General features: G+C 34.8%; 1 non-coding gene across 1 annotated transcript; it reads left to right on the plus strand.

Annotated features, from left to right (window-relative positions):
• The first annotated feature begins 1,017 nt into the window (after positions 1-1,017).
• Positions 1,018-1,178, plus strand: LOC115066983. The gene has a single exon (XR_003846419.1). It is a non-coding gene; the product is annotated as a U1 spliceosomal RNA (small nuclear RNA).
• The last annotated feature ends 5,822 nt before the right edge of the window (positions 1,179-7,000 follow it).

The raw sequence follows: 7,000 nt of genomic DNA on the forward strand, positions 1-7,000 counted from the left end.
ACATTCCACTCCCTGACCCATAGGTTCATGGACATCTCATGTTGGAAAATGCTTGTAGCCCTACTTCAAAAGGCCCCATAGTCTTTAACCACTTCAAAACTGTTCAAAAATCCAAAATTATTTCTGAGATTCACAGAAACCTCTTAACTTGGACACATGTAAAATCAAAACTCAAATTATTTATTTGAAACATAAAATGCCAAACAATATATAACCCCATTCCAAAATAGAGAAATGGAGCATAGTGAAGAAATACTGGGCCAAAGCAAAATGACACACAATAGGGAAAACACAAACTTCTGTAACTTTATGTCTAATATCTGACACTATAGTTTCAAAGGGCTTAAGATGGTTCTACCCCTTTAACCTTCTACAGGAAACATATGTCTCTCCCATTTCTCACCTAGACTGGTTCCATTTCATGTATGCAGCTCACCTTTGCAGATGTTTCATTACTGTAGCATTTCCAAGATCTTGGGTATCTACGATAACCCAGGGTTCACATTCATATCTTTGTGCAATGGTCTCTCCCAGCCTAGTAGATAATGCTTTGATACACATTGTCTGTCCTCAGAGCAATCTGAACCCACAGAGGAAGAATACATGACATTGCCAATCTTTCATCAAAACCAGTATCTTGGAAACCAGAACCATATGTACCACACTGCCAAGTTTGACTGTCAACTAGGAATGGATCCTTGCTCCCTGTAGCAAATTTTGTATGCCGTTGTTTTCTTAGAAGCAGATTTCTTAGTTTTTTTCCTTTCACAATGGGGAAGTTTGGCCATATGGGATCTTGCCTTGAGAGCAATCTCCCTCTTTTTAATGTCTCTAATCGACTTAACAATTACCACTTTTATTTCAGTCTAGGGATCTAACATTAAGCTTCCTAGTGTTCTTTTTCACTATAAAGTGTACATTTTATATTTCTTTTCCACGACTTTTTCTTTTTCTTTGTAGACCTGCATAGAGGTTTTTAGTCATTATCAAACAATAGATTTAACATTATGCTGTCTTGAACTTTCCTCCACTAAGATACCGTGATCATGAAAGTGGTTTTCTCAGGGCAAGGCTTACAATTGCACTCCATATGTATTGACCCCTGTAATTTCCCCAAATGTGGGAAACTCAATTGCATAATTTGTGGTTGTGGGGGACAGTGTTCATGCTCTCCCCTGATACACAATTTAAAATCATTTCCCCCAAAAAACCGACTATGACCAGATAGTTTTTCTTAGTAAGTTCTAGCTGTCAAGAAGTATTATTTCTTTCTTGCAGAAACTGTTCAGAAACAATTTTTCAGAAAAATTTTTATAGAAAAATAAAGACTAACATAATCATTAAAGGCCATGTAACTTTGTGTTTAAAGCAGGCAAGGATAATATAAGAAAACAAAATCAAATTACAAATTACTCATTGACCTGGCTCAGAATGCAAAGCAGAATTTACATCCTTGATATTTAAGAGACAAACTCTACTTGTCTTAAGTCATCTATGCTTTAAAAATGATTTTAATCCTATCCTTTATCCTACTGCTAATGAAAAAACTCAACTTTAAAAAGAATGACAGGAAAATTACCACAGAAAGTTCTACACTAAGGCCTATAAATCTTCTGCCAGTGGAGATTTAACCAGATTTACAGTGCCAGTCAGGAACTCAGTGCTCTGGAGCATGTTTCAAATCTGATCAAAACAGATTAGTTGCCCTATGAGTCATATCACTATTGCTCCAATGGCCACATCTTTCCAGGCAAATCAACATTGCAGCATGCAAAGTCTAGCACTAGGTAAGAACAGGGATGCATTTTTCTCACTGTGTAGCCTGCAGAGCAGTTCCAGCACTGTTAAAGCTAGCCAGTAGGGAAGACGCTTCCTGTTTTTTATGAGGTTGATTTCTCTATGTCCCATGCCAAAATGTGTGTCTTCAGTAGTAAGGTATTACCATGTAGTTAAGCAAGGGCAATATCTTGTGTTGTTTTGGAAACCATGGGGACTTCCCTGATTAATAATTCATAGGGAGGTATCCTCTGTCTTGTTCTGTGATTTTCATTTAATAGCTCATGTTTTCTGTGAATAATCTTGTCCATTCATGTAGAGGAATTGCACTGAAACTCTTTTTTTAGTAATTTAAGCTATCTTTTGAAATTATCTGAGTAAATAGTTTGTGTCATAAGACATTTTAATACAGTCTTACTATTTGTTAGCCAACCTATTTCTCCTTTTTCTCCCTCCATCCCATTGCTTCTGTCCTGGCTTAATATTTGAACTCCCAGTTTTTAAATAGTCATGCTCTAAAAATACCTTCTAAATATTTGTGTTGTTACCTTAGACTGATCACAGTCTTGCTCAGAGAAACTTCTTTATGTAGTAACAGCAGTTAATGAAGAGTCATATAACTGACCAAAATACTGAAAAGAAGAAACTGAGTACTTGGCCCTAAGCAGGACATCTATATCATCACTAGCTCCATCCTAGCCAACAAAACTCAGGTAACATATTGAAACGAGAATTGGAAAGAATGTCTTAGCCAAAGTAAGCTTTCTTCTGAACAAGATTGCCCTCATGAACTCACAGTAGCTGTGGTTACCTACACAAGACCTACACAAGATCAAGCTACACAAAATTCTGGAGTAGATGGTGTATATGATCTTCAGGTCTCACCCCGCAATGGGAAGATATTGGCAGTTGATAGTTGCTGTGGTAGGGAGAATCATTCTCTTTTGAAGATATGCCCAGTGATAGAATTCCCATGCCCTAGTGGATGGCCCCACACACGCACATGTGAACAGCACCCATGCACATGTGACCTATTGAAGGAGTTATGGGGGACATGTATAGAGGAAACAAAGTCAATATAATCATATTTCATTGTGTACTTGCTTAAAATTTTCAAGTATAAAGGAAAAATTTCAAAAATGATACGAGATTTAGAATACTGTTTAAATTTTTTATGCTAGATGACAAACCTGGTAGATTACTAAGTCTTAATAGCCCTTAATAAGCCTTTCTTTATTCCTTACAATTTAGAAATCTTAGTTAGTTTTGTGTACACCTATTCATGGAAATAGTAAATTGCTAAATTCACAGAGAGAGAAAGCATCAACATCTTGTTAAGACCCTATTTCCCAGGAAAGGTACCTTACTCATTAATTCATTCATTGGAAAATGCCACTTGGAAGTGCAAGGAAAGATAAAAGTTCCTCTAAATGAAGTCAAAAGAATGATGATGCCTCTCAATATATTGTACTCAAATTAGTTTTGGAACTTTCCTGACTTTCTCCCTCATTTTTAAAAAATTTTGTTTATTATTTTTATTTCATGTGTATGTGTGGATTGCCTGCATGTAGGTAAGTGCACCTGTGTCGTGTAATGCTAACGGAGGTCAGAAGAGGCTTTCGGATCCCCTGGGACTGGAGTTATGGACAACTGTTAGCTGCCATGTGGGTTCTGGGATTCGAACCCAGGTCTTCTGCAAGAACAACCACTATTCTTAACTGCTGAGACATCTCCCCAGCTCCTCTCCTTCATTTTTTTACAACCATCAGTTATACAGATATTGCCTGTACTTTGCCTCTCACGAAGTAGCCACCATAAAAATTATTGCTCTTAATTAATAAAGGAGTAGATTAATCAACACAATGTTGAATATAGCCAGGAATTTTAACATTATTTTAACTGAACACTGCCCTTTTGTTTTGGACAATTTTACTTTTTCACTAAAGCTTTTGGCATATTCTATCTACTCAATGCCTCTGAACATTATTAAATTCATATAGAGTTTGTTTAACTTTAGATATTTTGTTACAGTAGCCCTTTCTGTCATCATAATCTGTCATATATTTTATCATTGTACCTTTGAAATGTTAAATTGATTTAATTTGAATGTCATATGTTAGAATTTTGATACTGGCTTTGTTTATATTTTAGCCTTAATGATTACAAGTAAATTTTTCAGATAACTTGTCACATATTTGTGAAACCTTTGATTAAATATTTTCTTGTTTTTTAATAACATTTTATGTATCATTTAGTTTAAATTACTTTATTCCATTTTTATTCAAATGGTAAATGATTTAAGTGTATATGTTATATGCTTCAACATATGCAAATCTTCTTTTAAAATCAGTTTGTGTAAGTAGTATGTTCATGAATTTTCTTGCTAATCCAAAGAGTATCATTGTTTAAAGAGAAGGATGAATGCATAGCTAAAGTATCCGATATTTAACAACAATATTTGGAAATCATATTTCTATAATAGACAAAATCAATCACTGAGCAATAATTATCTGTGAAATGACTCAGAAAAGGTATGAATCATAAATGATATTTACTCATAAAGAATGTAATGAAATTTCACGGATAAAATGCTCAAGAAATTTTAGACAGAGCAATAAGATGCTGTGTATTGTACTCATAAATATTCTATCTTCTCGATAATAGACATAAGAATATATAAAGACTTTGCTCCAATAATACATTTATATTTTATTATTTGACAGTAATGGGAATTGAGCCAATATTTCATGAATACTAGGCAAGTGCACTTGCCAAGTCACACTTTAAGTCTTTATCAGTGTATTTTATAACAGCTTTGAATGCTTATTCCTGTTTGAAATTTTGAGTGCTATTTGAAACTAGCTGCTCCATTTTATAAATTCAGAAATTCAAGATTGAGAAAGGACAGGTGTTAAAATACCTGAGGATAGTACCTGTCTAAAGAGTCCAAAGTGGCCCAGCCTTGTGGTACATACCTTTAACTCAAGTGCTCGAGAGGTTATGGCAGGCAGATTTCTTTGAGATTGAGACTAGTCTGGTCTGCACAGTGAGTTCCAGGCCAGTAGAGGTACAGGGACATCCAAAATCAAAAAGAGAAAAAACAAGAGTTCAGAGAATTAAAACCAATTGCCATGACAGATATCAATGCTAAAGTTATTTTTAATTCTCTGAACTCAAGGGGCCTGGAACTTGCTATGTAGACCAGGCAACTTGCTATGTTGCCTTGAACTCACAGAGATCTGCCTGCTTCTGCCTCCTGAGTGTTGGGACTAAAGGCATGCACCACCACACCAGCTTTGTATTAGTTACTTTTCTGTTGCTGTAATAAACACTTTGACCAAAGGCAATTTAGAGAAGAAAAGGCTTATTTTGTCTTATATTTCCAGAGGAACAGAGTCTTCACAGTGGAAAAGGAGAGTCATGGAGGCAGGAGCAGGAAGCAGAAGGATCACATTTAATTTGAACACAGGATCAGTTGAGAGAGCTCACGAGAGCAAGCATGAGAGCAAGAGCCAGGAGAGAGAGAGAACAGGAGGTGGTACTATGATACAAATCCTCAAAGCCCACTCCTAGTGCTTCCTCCAGCAAGATTCCCCCTCCTAACTTCCATTATCTTCCCCAAAAGCACTCACCACAGGGACCAATGTTCATATATATAAGCCTATAAGGGACATTTCTTATTCAAAACACTATATTCTTCATGATTTTTTTTTCAGTCCCGAATGGTTGAATAGTATTATTAGTTAAATTTATAGACACATCTCATAAAATGAAAAACATAATTCCGTAGACTATTTTGGTAGTATCTTTTCCTACTTATCTGATGGAGAAATTATTTTCTTTCATCTCTATCATTAGACAGATAGTTGCAATACAAGCTTTATAAGTATTAACAATTGTTGGGTCATGGTTTTTCCACTGATTCTAATATTCACTGAATTTAGAGAGAAAATTCATTCTTACCTATGAAAGAGAGGTATGTTTGGAATCATTTAAGGGTGGACTGCATTATATATTCCTAGGAATTGAAAACTGGGGATATTTTGTAAAATAATGGAATTTAGTGAGTTAACTGCTCTGGATTCTATGTTTTTGACTGTAATACTTAGAAACACAAGCCAATAGAAACCAAGTAATAATAAACAAGCAATAATATCAAGTTCTATGACTGGGAGTTGATCACCTTTCCAGAAGCTAAATTATTGATGTGTGTTTAAAAAAGAAAAGCAGAATTATGTAGGTAAAGAATTGGCCGTCTCTAACTCCACAATGTTCTTCCTGTACCAAATATAACAAAATGACTATTTTGACCAAGTTGGAGCTGTTTTCTAACATTGCCATTTGAAACTTTGTTTCCTCTTCATATTAATAGTTGGTTCCATTATTTTTCTCTTTCTTTATATATTATAACTTTATTTCACCATCACCATACACATGGGAAATGTAGACATAATTAATTTCATACAAAATAATTTTACAAACATACTGAACAGACACAATAGGTTGGAATCACAACCTATTATCCTCTGCCCACATGGAAAGGATAGTACTTTAAATTAAGATGTGTGTGGCCTTTCTACTAGTGTTTCTGATGAATTACAGGAAAAGACATGAATAATGTTACCAAAAACAAGAAATAAATTATAGTAATATAAATAAAATACTAAACAAGGCTGAGTGGAATAAGGGTTAGGACTTATAAACAGGAAATTACTACATGTATCACAATACTCATTTAATCATACAGAAAAAAAAATCCAATCTAGAATGTATTTATGAAAAAAAAAAAAAACTTCAAGCTTAACATTGATGCAATACCTTAAGAACAATTTCCCACTGGGCTTTATTCTTAGTAGATTTTAGCTTAAATAAAATCAAAACATATATCAACTTTTATCCCAGAAGAGAATTATGCTTATTTTTCCCTGTATAGAGAATAATGTTATTTTAAAAGAAAATAAATTTTGAGGAGTTTTCTCTTTATTGAAAATTGTTTTGCTGTTAAGGAAACTATTAAACTTTGTGGGTTTTTTGTTTGTTTGTTTGTTTTTCTTCGGTCTTCTTGAAATAGGGTCTCCCTGTAGCTCCAGCTGTTCTGGAACTCACTACGTAGACCAGGCTGTCCTTGAACTCACAGAGATCCTCCTGCCTCTGCCTCCCGAGTGCTGGGATTATAGGCGTGTGCCACCACGCCCGGCGTAAACTTTGTGTTTTTAATAAAATG

Source organism: Nannospalax galili, unplaced genomic scaffold (assembly GCF_000622305.1).
Source record: "Nannospalax galili isolate Female #2095 unplaced genomic scaffold, S.galili_v1.0 scaffold140, whole genome shotgun sequence".
Classification (NCBI taxonomy): domain Eukaryota; kingdom Metazoa; phylum Chordata; class Mammalia; order Rodentia; family Spalacidae; genus Nannospalax; species Nannospalax galili.